Here is a 21,438-nt window from a genome sequence, read left to right on the forward strand (position 1 = left end):
CTTCCATTCTAAATGATAGCTTTGCTGGATAGAGTAATCTTGGTTGTAGGTCCTTGCTTTTCATCACATTGAATACTTCTTGCCAGTCCCTTCTTGCCCACAAAGTGTCTTTTGAGAAATCAGCTGATAGTCTTATATGCACCACTTTGTAGGCAACTCTCTGCTTCTCTCTTGTTGCTTTTAGGATTCTCTCTTTATCTTTCACCTTTGGCGTTTTAATTAATGATGTGTCTTGGTGTGGTCCCCTGTGGATCCAGCTCGCCTGAGACTCCCTGTGCTTCCTGGATTTGTATGTCTGTTTTCTTTGCCAAATTTGGGAAGTTTTCCTTCATTATTTTCTCACATAAGTTTTCAATTTCTTGCTCTTCCTCTTCTCCTTCTGGCACCCCCCATGATTCAGATGTTGGCACGTTTAAAGTTGTCCCAGAGGTTCCCAAGCCTCTCCTCATTTTCTTCAATTCTTGTTTCCTCATTCTGTACTCGTTGACTGTTTTTTTTTTCCCTTATGTTCGAAATCATTGATTTGAACCCCAGTTTTCTTCTCTTCACCATTGGTTTTGTGTAGTTTTTCCTTCGTTTCACTTAGCGTTCACTTCTCTTATGCGTTTGCTGTACTCAAGCATATCTGTCAAGCCTGTGAGCATCTTTATCACCAGTGTTTGGAATTCTTAGCATGGCATTTTAAACGTTCAAAAAGTTGAAAGAATTTCACAGTGAACACTTGTATATCTACCACCTAGGTTCTTAACATTTTATGCTCCTCTATCACTTATCTACTACCATCTGTCCAGTTAGGTGAGTTTTGCCTGATTATCTACCCCTGTTATCCACACCCTTATGAAAATATGGAACATTTTCATCACAAGATAAAATTCCCCCGTACTACTTTTTAAGGGCTGGTATAATAAACCTATTTTAGAAATGTACCTTCTGTACTTATGGGGTGATCACTTTATAACATATAAATGTCTAACCCCTGAAATGAATATAATTTTGACTGTCAACTGTCAATAAAAAAATATTCAATAAAAGTAAACAGGATATTTTAAATATCTGAGGGAAACAGAGATGATAGGACTGACATCTTGCATGTGACTGGAGACAGTGTATGATTTCACTTTATACTACATTTCTTTTCTTGTACATTTCTTTGAATGATGTCATATCCTTTGTAAAGTTGTGATAAAAAGCCATAACCACACAAAAAACATTGTGGAACAGGAAATGAGGATGGTGGGATCCAATCTGATTTTAAGGTCTGAGAAGTTGCATAGTGCCCAATGGGCACTCACGTCCTGGAATGAAACAAAATATTAATTTTTCTTGAAATTATGGGTATATCTTCAAATAGCTACTAAGTTGTTTAGACATAAATACTTCCTAAGTTGTTTGGACTTAACTTTTAAACAAAGGGAATGATAGGAATTTCATTTGGCCTAAGGGTGCTATGAATGAACTACTGAGAAGTTGAGGGTGCTGTAAACCAAGCAAGAGAGATTGGGAATAACTGAATTAGATGATAAACTCCTTGTCTTCTGTAGTACTCACTGACTGGCATGAGGCCTGGCATATAGCAGGTCTTTGCTGTAATTGGTGAATGCATGGAATGGGCCGGAAGTGGTGATGCTAGGAGAGCTTTTACTGGCCCTGGGGGATCCAGTGTAAATGAGAGGAGAGGAGTTATAGTGCTCAATAGGATTGGTGTTTTCTACTAGCAGGACTCAGAGGATACATCCACTGCAGGCTGGCCAGTCCACAGAAACTCATCAACCTAACACCCAGCCAGTTCTAATTACATTTAGATTATTTTAGAGCTGAGCCTCACCTGAATGTAGATGCCCAGATTTCCTTGGCTTAGTTGCCAACCACTGACTCTAACCATAGTTTTTCACACTGGTTCCCAACAATTCCCCCAAACTCCCTGGTTGAGCTGGGGAATATGTTAATTCATCAACTATTGCAGCCCAATTCGAAAACCTTTACCTTCTAACTTCTGGTTATTTGATGCACTGCACACTTTATTTTTCTAAAGCATTTGTTACAATTTTGATTAATTATAGCCATACCTCAGAGATACTATGGGTTTGGTTCCAAACCACCATAATAAAGTGAATATCTCAATAAAGCAAGTCACATAAATTTTTTTGTTTCCTAGTGCATACAAAAGTTATGTTTATGCTATACTGTCGTCTATTGAGTATGTAATATCACGTCTAAAACCAACGCACATACCTTTGTTTAAAATACTTTATTGCTAAAAAATGCAAACCATCATCTGAACCTTTAGTTAGTCATAATCTTTCATTATTATTATTTGAAATTTGCGAGAATTGCCAAAACATGACACAAAGACATGAAGTGAGCAAATGGTGTCAGAAAAATTGTACCAATAGATTTGCTGGATGCAGGGTTGCTACAAACTGTCAATTTGTAAAAAATGCAATGAAGTGCGATAAAGCAAAGCACAGCACAATAAAATTTATCCCTATATTTGTTTCTTGTCCATTCCTCAAGTAGACTATAAATGCCCTAAAAACAAGGTCCATATCTATCTTGTCTGTATATCTCTAGAATCTGTCACAGAGCCTGATACATAGAAAGTACCCAACTGGTATTCATGAATAGATGGACTTCTTTTTGCTTGTCCTTAAATTCTCCTCTTGTACTTTTCCTTCTACCTGCCCTTCCCACTCCCCAGCCTTTCATTATTTTTCTTTGCTTCTCTCGGAGACTTCATCAACTGGCTAAAACTATTTGATCTGCCTTGGTGATCCCCAGAGACTCTGCACCACCTAACTTATGGACCCACCCAGGCTTCTTTTCCATATGAATGACTGGTCTTGACTCATGCTGCACAAGTTCTTAAATCCTCTCAAACAAGCAACAGTTGGCTTCAGTGAGCCCCAGGCTTGGCAGTAGCAGCAGCCAGCCTCTATTCACAACTTGGATTTGCCTAGGAATATCCAAGCCCAAAATAAGTTGCAGCCATCTCACATCATTTTATAGCTCAGTCAGTGTGGCCCCAGACAAAATAAGTAGGGACTGACCTTGGCCTGCACCACCCAAGAAACACTAGGGCCAGCATACCAAGTGGACGGCTACAGACCATGTTGGAGTACCACCACCCTGCCCCTGCACAGCTGATCCTGCAAGGATGGTGGAGGTTGATGGTCAGTGGTCACAGCCAGTTCTTGCAGCTGACTGGCCTGGGTAAATCCCTCCCATTGATCTGCCGACAGCAACCAAGGCTCAGCTACAAGAGGATGGTGTACTCAGCCCATATGAAAGGCACACCTCGAGTGCCCAGCTTGGGTGATAGGGGCGGTTGTGCCACTGGATCCTACAGGACACTTACTACATTAGATCACACTATCAAGACATAGAGTCAAAGCACCTCTACCTAATACATAGAAACAAACAGAGGGAGGCTGCCAAAGTGAGGAGACAAAGAAACATGGCTCAAATGAAATAACAGGTCAAAATTCCAGAAAAAGAACTAAACAAAATGGAGATAAGCAATCTTACCAGATACAGAGTTCAAAACACTGGTTAAAAGGATGCTCAAGGAACTTAGAGAGGACCTCAGGAGCATAAAGAAGATCCATTTAGAAACAAAGGATACACTAATTGAAATAAAGAACTACTTACAAGGAAACAACAGTGGAGTAGATAAAGCCAAGAATCAAATCAATGATTTGGAACATAAGGAAGCAAAAAACAACGAATTAGAACAACAAGAAGGAAAAAGAACTTAAAGAAATGAGGACAGTATAAGCAGCCTCTGGGACAACTTCAAGAGGTCCAATATTCACATTATAGGGGTGCCGGAAGGAAAAGAGAAAAGCAAGAAATTAGAAATCTCTTTGAAAAAATAATGAAAGAAACCTTCCCTAATGTGGGGAGGGAGATAGACATGCAAGTCCAGGAAGCACAGAGAGTCCCAAACAAGATGGATGCAAAGAGGCCCACTCCAAGACACATCATAATTAAAATGCCGAAGGTTAAAGATAAAGAGAGAATCTTAAAAGCAGCAAGAGAAAAGAAGTTAGTTACTACAAGGGACTTCTCAAAAGAAACTTTGCAGGCTAGAATGGATTGGCAAAAAAATATTCGAAGTCATGAAAAGCAGGGACCTACAGCCAAGATTGCTCTACTCAGCAAAGCTATCATTTACAATCGAAGACCAGATAAAGAGTTTCCCAGACAAGGTAAAGCTAAAGGACGTCATCCTCACCAAACCATTATTATATGAAATGTTAAACTTTAACAGTTAAAGGGATTTATTTAAGAAATAGAAGATCAAAATATTAACAATAAAGTGGCAAAAATACATATCTATCAACAATTGAATCTAAAAACAAACTAAGGAAACAAGAATAGAAGCAGAATCATGGATACGGAGAGGGTTTTGATGGTTGCCAGATGGGAGGTGAGTGTAGAGGAATGGGTGAAGAGGTGAGGGGATTAAGAAGTACAAATAAGTAGTTACAGAACAGCCATGGGGATGTAAAGTGTGGTATAGGAAATGGAGTAGCCAAGGAACTTACACGCATGACCCATGGACATGAACAATGGTGGGGGAATTGCCAGAGGGAGTAGGGGGTGCTGGGTGGAGGGGGTAAAGGGGGGGAAATCGGGACAACTGTAATAGCATAAACAATAAAATATAATTTTTAAAATTTGGTAGGGAACCTGAATAGACATTTCTCCAGAGAGGACATACAGATGGCCCGTAGACATATGAAAAAATGCTCATTTTCATTAGCCTTCAGAGATGTAAATTAAAACTACAATGAGATATGACCTCCACCTCCCAAAATGGCTATCATTAATAAATCAACAGGAAGTGTTGGTGAGGATCTGGAGAAAAGGGAACCCTAGTGCACTGTCGGTGGGGATACAGCCTGATGCAGCCACTGTGGAGAACATTTGAAGTTTCCTCAAAAAGTAAAAAATGGAACTGCCTCTTGACCCAAGTATTCCACTTCTGGGAATATATCCTAAGAAACTGGAAACACCAATTGAAAAGAATATATGTACTACTATGCTCAAAGCAGTGTTATTTACAATAGCCAGCATGGAAACAGCCTAAGTGCCCATCAGTAGTTGAATGGACTAAAAACCATGGTGCATTTATACAATGGAATACTACCCAACAGTGAAAAAAAAGAAATTCTTACATTTTGCAACAGCATAGATAGAACTGGAAACTATTATGCTAAGTGAAATAAGGCAGTCGGTGAAAGACAAATACCTTATGATCTCACTATGAGTGGAATCTAATGAACAAAAACAACCAGTGGCAGAGAAACATGGAACCAACTGACAACTCTAAGAGGGGTCAGGGGAGAGGGAGACTGGTGAAGGGATTCGTCTAGGAACATATATGCATGACCCATTCACAGGGACAATGATGGGGGGATTGACTGTGGGACTGAGGGGCAGGCTGAGTGGACGGGGTCAAAGGGAGAATTGGGACAACTGTAAGAGCATAATCAATAAAATATTTAAAAAATAAAGGACGGTTATTGCTGAGTTTATCATGGCAGAGGCAACCTTGAGAGTTCCTGTTTTCCAGTTCCCTTGCCAGTACTGGATATTATCAAAATAATTGAGATAATTTAAAATGGTGACTAGGAGTCAGTGTGAGTTTATTTCAAAACTTCTAATTCCCTCTGGGGCTTGTGTGGGATTTTAAATTGATATCTGTACCCTCCCTCTCATTTGAGAGTCATCAATTTGAGATATTAAGGAAATAAATAATATGTTTACATTGAAGACTCTTTGCCAGCAGAGATTTCAACACCAAAAGCCTTTGGCCAATAGAAAGGGAGAGTCTTGAATCTCTGGGAATAAATGCATGACCAGCAGAGAGTAATAGGCTGGTGGATAGCACTGACTGACAATAGTCAGTCTGCAAAATAAGATGTGACCACATTTGTTTCCAGTAGTGTTCCGGAAGGCAGAGATAGTTGTGCAAATAAGAAAACAGCTGCATGTATTTTGTCAGTTCTAATTAATTACTAATATCAATAAATGAACATTTTCTTTGACATTATTGCTCTCAGGGCTATGTTTTATGTGAAATACAATTTGTAGATTAGACAATTTCATTTTCAAATATGGAGAGCCATATGACTTAGTCATTGCTATTTTAGCAGAGCAATACACTCAGACATCATGAGAAAATAATTTTGTAGGAGGGGTAGCAGCCATGGACAAATGCAGGAGTTAGAAGGGATTGTGTAGGGCACATGACTGAATCAATGAGAGATGCTGAGAGGTAAAGTGCCCGTGAAAGTTATGTTTATTGCATCTCTTGCTATTTCCAGCTGTTGCATGTTGGGCCACTGGTTGGAGCTCTGCCCCCACCATGCGCTCAGGACATGCATTTCCTCAGCAACCTTGCAGCCATGGCCTGATCCAGCAACAATCTTCCTGCACCTTGTTTGACATGGAAACTGCTGAGAAGCCCTCTTGCCTCCACTGGTGACCCAATTCCTCACCTGCACCACAGAGGAAGGTTCCCATCCAGCCTCCACTCTCTCTACAGGCAAGCATCCTGGCTGCTTCTGTTTCATGCCCCTGCTGGCTGATCACCTGTGCCTAACTTGCACTCTGGAGGGTAGCTTCCACCTTGCCCATTGACTCCAGACCTTTGCACTGACCATCCTGGGAGAACCAGCAAGCTTCTCTGCTATTCAGGAGGCCGAACTGCATCTTCTCAAATGAGGTCTTATACCCCAGACCTTTTGGGGAAGGGGCCCATTTCAAGGTTGTATTCCTTAAGTACTTTCCCTCAGTCTTAGTTTCTTTATATTTTCTAGTCACACTTTAATCCAAGTTTAATAATTTTTTATATTAAATTTCCCCTGTTCTACCTATATTTTGGTTTCGATCTCCTTATTGGGCCCAGACTAATACAGTGCCTTAGAGACTGTGATAAGGGAAATATAAATGTGAACTATTGTTTCCATTCTGTTATTATTTAAGAATGACTTGCTAATATTTGGTGGTATAATTAAGAAAACTATTCCTTGTGTTTCCATGGTTTTAAATACAACCAAAGGGTAGGCTTTGAAAAACATACAGAAACAGCTCTACCTGTGGGTTGCCAATAAAAACCATTTTGTTGCCCAAGAAAAGCCTCCTTCCCCAAAATATCTTCTGAGAATTCCAACAGTAGGTTCAACTGTCAAGAATAAGACCCTAAGGGGATGATACAGAGGATATATAAGTTATTTCTTAACTCCTTCTTTTTAAAAAAATCTTTTCTAATTTTAAAAATTGTGGTAAAATATACATAACACACGATTTATCATTTTAACAATTTTTAAGCATACAGTTCAATGCCATTAAATATATTTGCATTGTTGTGTAACTGTCACCAGCATCAATGTCCAGTTTTTTTTCATGTTTCCAAACTGAAACTCTACCCATGAACAAATAACTCCTTATTCTCCCTCCAGCCCCTTGGCCATTCTGCCTTTTATCTCCATGAATGTGACTACTCTATATACCTCATTAAGTAGAATTATACACTGTTTGTCCTTTTGTGACTGGCTTATTTCACTTAGCATGATATCCCCAAGGTTCATCCATGTGTAGCATGTGATTAGACTTCTTTCCTCTTTAAGGCTGAATGATATTCCACTGTGTGTGTGTGTGTGTGTGTGTGTGTGTGTGTGTGTGTGTGTGATTCTTGCATTCATCTGTTGAAATATATTTGATTTGTTCTCACCTTTTGGCTATTATGAATAATGCTAGTATGAACATGGGTGTACAATTCATTAACTTTTGAATGTTGTGTTAGTCAACAAGTTACATATGTTGGGAAAGAGAGAAGAGAGAGGCTCTTTGGGGGGATGGAACGTCTGAAATCTGTAGTTAGGACAGGCCAGCAGGCTTGAAATTCAGGTAAGAGTTGAATTGGAATTTTGCTGCACAGAGGCTGGAAACATAGGCAGAGTGTCTATATTGCAGTCTTGAGGGGAAGTGCTTCATTTTCAGAAAGCCAGTCTTTTCTCTTAAAGCCTTCAACTGATTACATGAGGTCCATCTGTGTTATAGAGGGTGTATACTCTCCTCAAAGTCTACTAATTTCAATGTTAGTCACATCTAAAAAATACCTTTAAAACAACATCAAGACTGCTGTTTGACCCAGTTGTGGGTACCATATCCTAGCCAAATTGGCAAACAAAATTAACCATCACAGTTTACGTCTTGTCAGCTTGGCACCTATATATGCCCCCTGAACATACATAATATCCAAAGAAAGACAATAACGAAGTCATACTTCTGCCTAACATGATACAACTATCCTTTGTGCAACTGAAAAAAAGAAACCCCCCCAAAAAAGAAACCCTGACTCTTCTCCCAGAAGAGTATGCAAAATCTTTAGATGATGTTCACTCTTCTTGATATCCTGTGACTTAAATATTATTATATGAAGTTAATAAATATCATGTTACATGATAAAGGAATAAAAGAGGGAAGAAAACAAGTATATATATATATATACATATATACATTCATGTATGTACATACACTCACACAAACATTCATAATAAAACAAAGAAGACACATCATGACAACTACCGTCCTTATTTCTGCAACTTGTCATGTATTTTCAACTGGTATTTATGACTACCTTTTTCCATTATATATTCCATTAAAAAAAAAATGCTCAGCAAGCCCCTCAGCTCATTGTGACTCTTCATCAGGTTTGATGAACCAAACCTTCATTTCTCAATAGTCTGGGCCATAAACAATCTCATCTGAATTGGGTTGGTAGAGTTTTCCACTAACTTTAATCACAGGGCATTGAAGTACTTAGAGATGCTGTGATCTTGTGATATAAGAAGAAATATATATTTGGTTTTTATTCCTGGTTCGTGGCACAGAGCTGCAAAACCCTTGTAATTTCCTGAGTATTGGGAGGAGTGAGAGGAGCATCTATTTTTGTTCATAATAAGCCCCTTATGTTAATGAGGCATAAACTGGGGGTGTAACTTCGTATAATATTAGCTACTGAGTTTATGCTAATGAAGTGACTTGTGGAGGATGGGAGCTGGTTACCAGAGGAACCAACCATGTGGTTAGAGGGCTGGAACATTCAGTCCCATCCCTGATTCTGGGGAAGGGATAGATATTGGAGACTAAGATAATACCAATGGCCAATGGTTTAATCAATAATGTCTACATAATGGAACCTCCAAAAAAACCCAAAATGAGCATGTTTGGATAGCTTTGAGGTGCTGGGAGGGTGATGTGCCAGGAGAAGGCATGTGAGTGGTGTGCACTACACTGTCCTTCATTTGCTGTGAAGTAAGTTCCTTTATCAGACCAATGTTGTATGGAATACATGATGGTAGTTAAGGTATTCTATAAATCTGTAGGCAGTGGTTTTGGCAGAAACACTGCATGCAGGGAAGACAAATCTGTATCCAGGGTATTTATTTCAGGAAAAATAAAATGCTGCTATTTTTATGATGAAAGTGGTGCAAATGTAATCAGCCTGCCACTAGGCAGCTGGCTGATCACCTTGGAAAATGATGCTATATTGGGAGCTCAGTGTTTGTCTCTGGTGCTGGCACATTGGGCACTCAGTGGTGGCTGAAGCAAGGTTAGCCTTGGTGTTACAGAGTCCATGCGTAACCTCCATTTCTGCCACCATAGCCATGTTTTTCATGAGCCCACTGGGTGATGACAGGGGTGGCTAGAGAAAGAGGCTGACTGATCTCCATAGAAATGGTAATTGTATCCACTTGATTAATTAAAATCCTCCTCTGCTGAGGTTATCCTTTGACAAGCATTCACATGGACACAAATAACTTTCTTTCTCACCCATTAAGAGGTGGGTCCACTTACTCTTCCTTAGACCTCTTTGACACCAATTTTCTTTTCTCTTTTTTTCAATCTTGCCAAGAAAGTTTTATTATGAAGGTGAAAATACACTGAGAAAAGGTATAGCCTGAAAATACAAGGTGGTTAAATAGCTACAAAAAACGGAAATCAAAATTTTAATGCATGGGTACATTTTGCTATGATTATTTTATTTGCCAATGACAATGAAACTCAAGCCATATAGCAACCAAGAACCTATTTGGAAAATTAGTACCAGTGAACAAACTATTATCTTTACCTATTCCACTTATTCTCACTTTTTTTTCTGTTTTATTATTTATGCTGTTACAGTTGTCCCCATTTCTTTTCCCTTTGCTCCCCTCTGCCCAGCGCCCACCCTCCCTCCAGCAGTCCCACCAACTTTAGTCCATGTCAATGGGTCATGCATATAAGTTCCTTGACTTCACCTTTTCCTATACTGTTCTTAACATCCCCCTCTCTTGTCTGCACCCTCCTACTATGTTTCTTAATTCCTACACCATTTCCCTCCTTCTCATCCTTTTCCCCTCCCAGTTAACACCCCATCCACATGCTCCCTATACCTATGATTCTGTTCCCACTCTGGTTGTCTGCTTAGTTTTTGTTTTTATTTTTTTAGATTCCATTGTTGATAGTTGTGATTTCGTTGTCATTTTAATGTTCATAGTTCTTATCTCCTTTTTCTTAAATAACTTCCTTCAACATTTCATATAATAATAGACTGATGATGATGTATGTACTCCTTTAGCTTAACCTTGTCTGAGAAGCAATTTATCTGCCCTTCCATTCTCAATAATAGGTTTGCTGGATAGAGTAATCTAGGTTGTAGGTCCTTGCTTTTCATCACATTGAATACTTCTTGCCAGTCCCTTCTTGCCTGTACAGTTTCTTTTGAGAAATAAGCTGATAGTCTTATGGGAACTCCTTTGTAGGTAACTCTTCTTTTCGCTTGCTGCTTTTAAGATTCTTTATTTGTCTTTAAACTTTAGCATTTTAAGTATGATGTGTCTTGGTGTGGTCCTCACTGGGTCTAGTTTGTTTGAGACTCTCTGTACTTCCTGTAACTGTATGATTATTTCCTTCCCCAAATTAGAGAAGTTTTCCTTTATTATTTTTTCACATAAGTTTCCAATTTCTTGCTCTTCCTCTTCTCCTTCTAGCACCCCTATGATTCAGATGTTGGCACATTTAAAGTTTTCTCAGAGGTATCTAAGCCTCTCCTTAGTGTTTAAAATTCCTCCTTCTGTACTGGTTGACTGTTTATTTCTTCCTTATGTTCCAATTCATTGATTTGAACCCTGTTTTCCTTTTCTTCACCACTAGTTTTGTGTGGATTTTCCTTCATTTCACTTAGCATAGCCTTCATTTTTTGCCTGTTATGCTTAATCTTTTGTGTCAGGTCTGTGAGCATCTTTATCACCAGTTCTTTAAACTGTGCATCTGTTAAGTTGGCTACCTCCTCATCTGTTAGGTTGGCTCTCTCCTCATCTCTCAGTTTTCCCACTGGAACCTTGATCTTCCCCCACTTTTGTGCCATACTTCTCTGTCTCCTCATCTTGACAGCTTTCTGTGTTTGCCTTTGTGTCTTAGGTAGAGGTGTCTTACCTGTTACATTGTAAGGAGTGAAGCCTTAGGTATTCATTAGTGCTGATGACTCATTTCAAACGTTGTGGCACTGCATGTGGGGGAAGGGTGTGAGAGGGAACACTGCTGCTTGCCCTGCACTTGCCCCTTTTCCAGGCACTTCTCCCCATTCCCGTACTAAACAAGCTGCCTCCTTTGGGAGATCGGCAGTTTCTTCCTCTGTTTCAACCCACTACTGGCTTTCATAGTCAGAAGCAATATGGCTCTATTTTCCCAGGTGCTGGAATGGTGCACTGCATGGGCTGGTTTGGGGCTGGGATTACTTCCCAGGTTTAAAATGTATGACTGTGCTTTTTGCCACAGCTACAATCCTTGTACTGCTGCTGCTAGCTGTGGCGCCAGCTGCCACCACCAAGCTCCACTCCTGCAGCTGCTGCCGCAGCGCTGCATCTCGTTCTCTCCATCATGCCTCCACCCCTCCTACCTTTCTGGCTAAATATTTCCTTGTTTGTTGAGCTTTTATGTAGTTGGATTTTATAAATCTTCTGGGATTTTTTTTTTAGTTTTGAAGTGCTTGTAAATCCCTTCTTAGTTGTGAGGGAGGTGCAGCCATCTTGGCCGGAAGTCTGACACCAATTTTCTAATCATATCCCCTCCAAGTTTCTGATCATCCAGCCAAACCATTCACCATAGCTCACGAATCAAGCAAAATGAAAACCACTAGGTGCATTTCTTGAAATTCTGCCCAGTGGAGGATTTCCCTTCCCCGTTGTCCTTCAGGGATATCCAAGAAAGGCACTGAAGTGCTGCAGCTGCCTACTTTTTGAGTGGTGCCTGCATATCATGCAATCTCTACCTTAGCCAGCTTATTTTGGGAACTTCCCATGAGGCCATGTCTGCAGGCTGGGAAACAGAGATAATGTAGAAGGAATGGGAACTATGGGCATTTGGGCCACTTCCTCCTTCAAGCCCAATCTCACATGTGCTGCTTCCATTGGATGATGGAGTGCCCAACTTTGTCTTGCTGGGTAAAGATAATACCCATTCATGATTGAGAGTTCAGGTACATGACAACTTGATGGCCCACAATTAAGTGTTTGTTCTCTATTAAGGCCCAGTAGCAGAACAAAAGCTGTTTCTCAAAATGAGAATAATTATCCATAGAAAGAATAGAAATTCATAGGACAGTAAGGACAGTATGGCCTTGCTGCATAATCCTAAGGTTCTGCCAAAAGTTCCAAACAACATCCCTATCTGCCACTGCCACTTCAAGCACCAAATAGATCTTCTGGATGATGTGGCCCAATTGGTAGACCAGCTTGCACAAGAGCCTGGACCTGTTGCAGAGCCTTCTCTTGTCTGAGCCCTACCTACTCAGAAGAATAGTTTGCAGGTTACTTGATAAATGGGCCAGAGTAGTGTACCCAAATGAGGAAAATGTGTCTAAAATCCATCAAGTCCCATGGGCATTCTGACTCTTGTTGTTGTGAGAGAGTCTAGATGTAGCAATTTAATCCTCACCTTAGAAGAGATTTTATGACATACCCCACATCACTGGACCCTTAGAAATTTCACAGAGATAGAAGGTGCTGAATTTTTATTGAATTTATTTCCCATGCCAGGACATGCAAACATTTTACCAGTAAGTCTAGAAATAGTTGCCACTTTTTTTCTCATTAAGTCCGATCAGTATCATGTCAATGTAAAAGGCCAGTGTGATTTCTTGTGGAAGGGAAAGGCAATTGTGGTTTTTGTGGACTAAATTATGACATCGTCGTCGTCGTCGTCGTCGGCAGCCGTCCGTCTCGAGAGACGATGGTGTAGCTTCTTAAGAGTCTATCTGCACCGCCGAGAATGGCTGTGCAGTCCGACTCGGGAGTGACATGGTAGTATCTGTCTCCTCCCGTGTTGAATCGACATCTTGCGATGACGCTGAAGCTACAGAGCCTGGGCAGGGTAATATGGAGGGTCTGCTGTTGCCCATGCAGCAGACCCCCCCTCTCTTCGCAGCTGAAGGATCCAAGGGAAAGACGGAGTCAATACAGCTTGGCTTCAGGTGCGCCGCAGGAGTTGCCGGTGTTGACTATAACGTCAAACCGCCTTAGGGACTCCGGCTCCGGATTTTCTGTCGGGGTTTACTCCCTTAGCCTTTCCCCTGAAGAGGTATGCCGCAAGGCAGCGGAGGTTTTTTGGAGTCAGAGTTTTCCTTCTCTGAAATTATGACATAAAGCTGGAGATTTATTGTACCCCTAAAGTAAGGGGGAGGTTGTATTGTTGACTTTGCCAGCTGAATGTGAACTGCTTCTGGTGGTCTTTTCTAATAAGTATTGAGAAAAATAAAGCATTTGCCAGATCAGTAACTGGTAAGAGGGATATATTAATTTGCTCAAGCAATGAAATCACATTTGGTATAGCAGCTACAATTGGAGGCACACTTTGGTTAAGTATACAATAATGGACTGTCATTCTGCAAGATCCATGTATTTTCTGCCAGGCCTAATACGTGAGTTGAATCCAGATGTAGTAGGAATCTCCACCCCTGCATCCTTCATGTCTTTGTTGGTGGCACTAATTTCTGCAGTCTCTCCAGGGATATAGCATTGTTTTTTGTTTACTATTTTCCTAGGTAGAGGTAGTTCCAGTGGCTTCTGCTTGCCTTTCCTACCATAATGGTTAACATTCCATACATCTTGGACTCAATGTGGGAATTCTGCCAGTTGCTGAGTATGTCTGTTCTTATTAGGAATTTTAGAAATGAGGAAATAACCACAAGATTGTTTTGGCGACCTGCTGTGTCCATTGTTAGATGGAACAGAGCTAAAACTCCAGTGATAACCTGATCTCTATTAGTGCCACTTGACCCCTGTCCCCCTACTATGATTGGAGACCACAGTGACATTTTGGGTCCCTCAAAATCACTTTAAGTTCAGAGCTAGTATCCAGTAATCCACAAAAAGTCCTATTATTTTCTGTTTCCCAGTGCACAGTTACCCTGGTAATAGGCTGTAGGTTTCTTTGGGGTAAGCAGGAGGAAAGATAAACAGTAAACATTGTTGGCAGTGTAGCAAGTCCTTCCTCAGGAGGACCTGGCCTCCTCTTCATTCAAGAGGTTATAGGTCTGTATACTTGCCAATGTCCTCAGAATTGTTTGAGGGGCCATGATACTATTTTTAAAAAATTTATTAGACGTTTTTTTGTTTGTTTGTTTTTTTACTGACCTAGAACAATTCCACTTATACAGATAAAAAGTTTAGTAGATTGCCTATTTATTTCACATTTAGGGACATCATGATCAACTAGTTAATGCCATAAGTCTCTGTGAGTCAGGCTATTCTAATTGCTGCTTTGATTCTGCCATCCATTATGGTAACTAGGCCCACCTTGCTTTTGGTGAATAAGTGCCATTTGACCCCTCTCCCCCTAGGATCCAATATCCCCACTGCATTTCTGAATTTAGGTTTCCCAATTTAGTGGCAGCAGTTGTCATTGTAATTTTTAACATAGAGAGGAGAATGACTACAGAGCTCTTCAAGGATGCTGGTGCTCCCTTTCACAAATTTATTTCTCATAGTCATGGTGAAAGTTGTGTGCTCTGGATACTCCCAGGGTGGGTGAGCAGGTCTTAAATGATAATCTACTCTAACACTCCAATCTCCCCAGGCCTTTGGATACCTTCCTCTAAGTACACCATAGCAGTTCTGGCATTTCAATCTCATTTAGTATAGGACAGGTTTTTTTTTTTTTGTCCTACCATATGAACATATCATTAGAGGCATTTCTAAGTCCTTGAACTGCAACATTAAATCCATAATCTTTGCTTAGTGGGTCCATATCAATAATTCAGCCTGATCCATCCTTACGTTCCTTCCACCATTATCCCACACTCTTAATGTCTCCTCTCTCACTTATCCTTTGAATTTCTGTCTGTATAAATTGGAAAAATCACATAGTTTTTTTAGAGTGTGGTGCACCTCCTCCTGACTTAGACTTTATACCTCAGCTTTAGGGGCTTGCTGGGACTTGAGTCTAATTATAAGTCTAGAAGCAGAGAGCAGTGGTGGTGGGAGGTCTTGAGGAGAATCAGCATTGTCTTGCAAGGCAGCTACTTCAACGGAGGCCCTTACTGGTTTCTTCCATAAAGCAGAGCTAATCTCAGATGGGAGTGGAGTGACTGCTTCTACTGGAAAAGAAGACTCAGCAGAATTTAGGAGTCAGTGTTCCACTTCATCAGCATCTTCCCATGTATCCCCATTTCAATTTTCAGGATCCCATTTTTTTCCAATCAATGCTTCACTTAAATGGTAGACACCCTGTGAGATTGGGAATTCCATTTGTGTTGTAATTCAGCTATCTCAGGATGAAAGTCTAAGTTTGTTTTTCAGCAATATCAGTTTTTTAGAGTGTGGTGCATCTCCTCCTGAGTCACACTTTATACCTCAGCTTTAGGGGTTTGCTGGGACTTGAGTCCAATTATATATAGTGGTTATCCTTGGTGAAGAGAGAAGTGGGATTAGGAGGATATTTTGGTGTTTTCCTGTGTATGTTTATGGATTGCACGAATGACTATAAAAGTGTGTCCATGTAATTTTACAAAGAGGAGAGAGAGAGAGAGACAGAGAAGAACTACTAGACTAGATGTTTCCTAAAATTCCAGTTGTATGGAACATGACCTACTGGGCTGGTCCCCCAAGCTTCCCACTCTCTCTTTTCAATCTCAGTCTGGCTGGTCTCCCAAACAGGGCAGAAGGGAATGCACCTTTGAAAAGGCACATCTGCTCTGTTGCCTGAGAAGCGTAGAAGTCCAGCCTGCTAAGAAAGACAGCAAAGCACGTGTGCACTGTCCATGAAGGAGAAAGATTTCCTAGGGCAGTTGAGGCTTTGGTTCCAGTTCAATACTAAGTTTGGGCTGCATTTCTGCTTCTAGATTCTGTGTGTGAATCACCTTTAAATGCTGATAACAAATTTCCTTTTGATTTAAGCTGATTCTACGCTACATGTCGCCAACAGGGCTAAAATTAAATGCAGAATTTGTACTGATTCTATGATTGATGGTGACTTTTGTCGCCTAGTGTTGATTCTTGAGGAGACTCAGTCGCGTATGTTGTTCTCTGTAACATCTAGAACAGAGGTCCTCTCCCTGAAGACAAGTGACATAGGTTATGATGAAGCAAAGTTACTACTTACCTGTCTTTTTGTTTTTGCTTGTTGTTGGCAACAGAATGAAACAGCCCCAAAGTAAAATCAAACCTAAGTATTGATGAATTTATCTGAAGCCGAGTTATTTGAATTATTCTGTCATATTGGAAAAAATGAATTAGAATTCTCATTATGCTCCATATGTCAGATTGGTTCATTAGAGAAGAAGATAGAAAGTAAATGTGGTAGAGAATCAACATTTATCTAGAAGAACTGGCAAGTAAGTATTTTGCAAGCAATAATCTTGCTTGATGAAGTCACAAGAGGAAGACACTAGATGGTGCTGTTTGCTTATATATATTATAAATAGAAGACTTTATTTGCATTTTGTTTTCAGAAGAGGAAATGTAAGAGTGGATTGTTGAGGAGAACTACTTCCTTAGTTCAGTTAACTATTCCCATTTTGGAAAACATGCATTATCCTCACTCAGACCTAATAGCAAAATAGTCTGTTACAGCTTTCCCCTCATTTTTGTGAGCATCTGTCAGTTTGTCATCATTCATAGCCATCTCAGTTCTGACATATCCATGTGTACCTGCATCACTCCAGGCCAGATTCTAGTTCTAAGCCTTACAGTAGACTTGCACCTCTCTTGGAAACCATATTTGCTTAGAACAGTGTGGTTCAACATGTTTGAACACCAACGATTTTTTAAAAAATATTCACTAAAATTGCATTTCCATACTTTACACTTTCTTTTGTTCACTGTACTACATGTGAGGGTTTTTCTTTTTTTTGCGGGGGGGTGGTGGTCGTTTGCTGGATCATTTATTAATTTATTTTGTTTTCATTTTATTCTCCCACTAAAAAAATTTTTGGTTTGTTTTTCTATTACAGTTGTCCCACTTTTGTCCCTCTTGCTTCCCCACACCCTGCCCACCCCGTCTCCCACAGTCAGTCCCCACCCAGTTGTCCATGTCCGTGGGTCATTTATACATGTTCTTTGACTAGATCCTTCCCCTTCTTACCTCCTTCTCTTCCTCCCCCTTCCCCCTTGTCACTGTTTGTCTACTCCTTGTTTATATACCTCTGGTTCAATTTTACTCATTTGTTTGTGTTGTTCATTAGTTTCCTGTAATAGGTGATACCATAAGGTATTTTTCTTTCTTTGCCTGGCTTATTTTGCTAAGCATAATTCTCTCTAGTTCCATCCTTGTTGTTGCAAGTGGTGGAAGTTCCTTCTTTCTTTCTGCTACATAGTACTCCATTGTGTAAATGTACCAGTTTTTTGATCCACTCATCTACAGATGGGCACTTAGGCCATTTCCAGCACTTAGCTATTGTAAACAGGGCTGCTATGAACATAGGGGTGCATAAGTTCTTTCGAATTGGTGTTTCAGGATTCTTCAGATATAATCCTAGCAATGGAATTGCTGGTTCAAAAGCAGTTCCATTTTTAGTTTTTTGAGGAAGTTCCATATTGTTTTCCATAGTGGCTGCACCAGTCTGCATTCCCACCAGCAGTGCACCAGGGTTCCCTTTTATCCAATTCCTTGCCAGCACATGTTGTTTGTTGATTTCTTGATGATGGTCATTCTGACTGATGTGAGGTGGTATCTCATTGTGGTTTTTATTTGCATCTCTCTGATGGCTAGTGATGTTGAGCATTTTTCATGTGTCTATGGACCTTCTGTATGTCTTCTTTGGAGAAGTGTTTGTTCAGTTCCTTTGCCCATTTGTTAATTTGGGTTGTTTGTTTTCTTGAGGTTGAGTCATATAAGCTCTTTATATATTTTGGAGATCAGTCCCCTGTCTGAGATATCATTGGCAAATATGTTTTCCCATACAGTTGGTTCCATTTTCAACTTGCTGATGTTTTCTTTAGCTGAGCAGAAACTCTTTAGTTTGATGTAGTCCCATGTGTTTATTTTTTCCTTTATTTCCCTTGCCTTAGAGATATATCAGTGAAAATGTTGTATGCGGGATATCTGAAATTTTCCTGCCTATGTTTTCCTCTAGGAATTTTATGGTGCCACAGCTTACATTTAAGTCTTTGATCCATCTTGGGTTTATTCTGGTGTATTGTGTAAGTTGGTGGTTTAGTTTCATTTTTTTTTGCATGTCCCTGTCCAGTTCTCCCAACACCATTTGTTGAAGAGGCTCTTTTAACTCCATTTTATGTTCCTTCCCCCTTTGTCAAATATTAGTTTACCATATAGACCTGGGTTTATTTCTGGGCTTTCTGTTCTGTTCCATTAATCTATATGTCTGTTCTTATGCCAGTACAAGACTGTTTTGATTACCATGGCTTTGTAGTATAGTTTGATGTCTGGTATTGTGATTCTTCTTGCTGTGTTCTTCTGTCTCAACATTGCTTTGGCTATTCAGGGTCTTTCTTGGATCCATATAAATTTTTGAAGTATTTGTTCTAGGTCTGTGAAATATGTCATTGGTATTTTAAAAGGGATTGCATTGAATCTGTAAATTGCTTTGGGTAGTATGGACATTTTAATGATGCTGATTCTTCCCATCCATGAACATGGTATATGCTTCCATTTATTTGTATCTTCCTTAATTTCTTTCTTCAGTGTTATGTAGTTTTCCAAGTACAGGTTTTTTACCTCCTTGGTTAAATTTATTCCTAAGTACTTTATTTTTCTTGTTGCTATGGTAAATTGAATTTTATTTTCTAGTTTCTATCTCTGATATTTTATTGTTGGTGTAAAGAAATGCCTTCAATTTTTGAATATTGACTTTGTACCCTGCTATTTTGCCAAATTCACTTATTATGTCAAGTAGTTTTTTCCTGGAGTCCGTAGGGTTTTCTATGTACACAGTCTTGTCGTCTGCAAATGATGACAGTTTTACTTCCTCTTTTCCAATTTGGATGCCTTTTATTTCTCTTTCTTGTCTGATTGCTGTGGCTAGAACTTCCAAGACTATGTTGAATAGGAGTGGAGAGAGTGGACATCCTTGTCTTCTTTCTGACCTCAGGGGAAATGCTTTCAGTTTTTGCCCATTGAATATGATGTTGGCTTCATATTTCTTGTGTATGGCCTTTATTATATTGAGGTATGCTCCCTCTATTCTCATTTTGGTGAGAGTTTTCATCATAGATGGGTGTTATACTTAATCAAATGCTTTTTCTGCATCTATTGATATGATCATGTGGTTTTTGTCTTTCATTTTGTTTATGTGGTGTATTACGTTTATTGATTTGCGAATATTAAACCATCCTTGCATCCCTGGGATGAATCCCACTTGATTGTGGTGTATGATGTTTCTAATGTGTTGCTGGATCCTGTGTGCCAATATTTTGTTGAGGATTTTAGTATCTATGTTCATCACCGATACTGGCCTGTAGTTTTCTTTCTTTGTTGTGTCTTAACCTGATTTTGGAATTAGGGTAATACTGGCTTCATAGAACGAGTTTGGGAGTCTTCCCTCTTCTTGGATTTTTGGAATAGTCTGAGAAGGATAGCAGATAGTTCTTTTCTAAATGTTTTGTACAATTCACCTGTGAAGCCACTCGGTCCAGGAGTCTTTTTGATTACTGCTTCAATTTCACTAGTTGTTATTGATCTGTTCAGGCTTTCTGCTTCTTCTTGATTCAGTTTTGGAAGATTATATGTTTCCAGAAATGTGTCCATTTCATCTAGGTTGTCAAATTTCTTTTGATACAGTTGTTCGTAATAATTTCTTACAATTCTTTGTATTTGTGTGGTATTGGTTGTGATTTCTCCTCTTTCATTTCTGATTTTATTTATTTGGATCCTCTCTCTTTTTTTCTTGATGAACCTGGTTAAAGGCTTGTCGATTTTGTTTATCTTTTCAAAGAGCCAGCTCCTACTTTTGTTGATCTTTTGAATTGTTTGTTTAGTCTCTATGTCATTTAATTCTTCTCTGATTTTGATGATTTCTTTCCTTCTATTCACTCTGGGCTTTGTTTGTTATTGTTCCTCTAGTTCTTGTACCTGTGGGGTTAGATTCTTTTATTAGAGATTCTTCTATCCTTTTTAGGTAGGCCTGTATTGCTATGAACTTTCCTCTCAGGACTACTTTTGCTGCATCCCATACGTTTTGGGTTGTTGTGTTTATTATCATTAGTTTCCAGAAACTTTTTGATTTCTTCCTTGATGTCATTGTTAACCCATTCATTATTTTACAGCATGTTATTCATCTCCACGAGTTTGAATGTTTTTGAGTTTTTCCTTGAGGTCAATTTCCAGTTTTAAACCATTGTGATCTGAGAAGATGCTTGATATAATTTCAATTTTCTTGAATTTGTTGAGGCTTGTTTTGTGTCCTACCATGTGACCTAACTTTGAAAATGTTCCATGTGCACTTGAAAAGAATGTATATTTTGCTTCTTTGAAAAGTTCTATATATATCAACTAAGTCCATTTGATCTAGAGTGTTGTTCAATGCCTCAATATCCTTGGTGTTTCTTTGCTTCAAAGATTTGTCCATTGTTAAAAAGGGGTGTTAAAGTCCCCTACTATGAGTGTGTTGTTGTTGACATCCTTCTTGTAGTCTTCCAAGATTTTCCTTATATATTTAGATGCTCCTAAGTTGGGTGCATATATGTTTACAAGGGTTATATCTTCTTGATTGATTTTTCCCTTAAGTATTATGAAATGTCCTTCTTTGTCTCTTTTTATGGCCTTTGCTGTGAAATCTGTTTTGTCTGATATAAGTATTGCTACCCCGGCTTTTTTTTCATGTTCATTTGCTTGACATACTTTTTTCCATTCCTTCACTTTCAGTCTGTGTAGATTGTTTGTTCTAAGGTGGGTCTCTTGTAGACAGCATATATGTGGGGCATGCTTTGA

Source organism: Furipterus horrens, unplaced genomic scaffold (assembly GCF_987537825.1).
Source record: "Furipterus horrens unplaced genomic scaffold, mFurHor1.1.pri manual_scaffold_4, whole genome shotgun sequence".
Classification (NCBI taxonomy): domain Eukaryota; kingdom Metazoa; phylum Chordata; class Mammalia; order Chiroptera; family Furipteridae; genus Furipterus; species Furipterus horrens.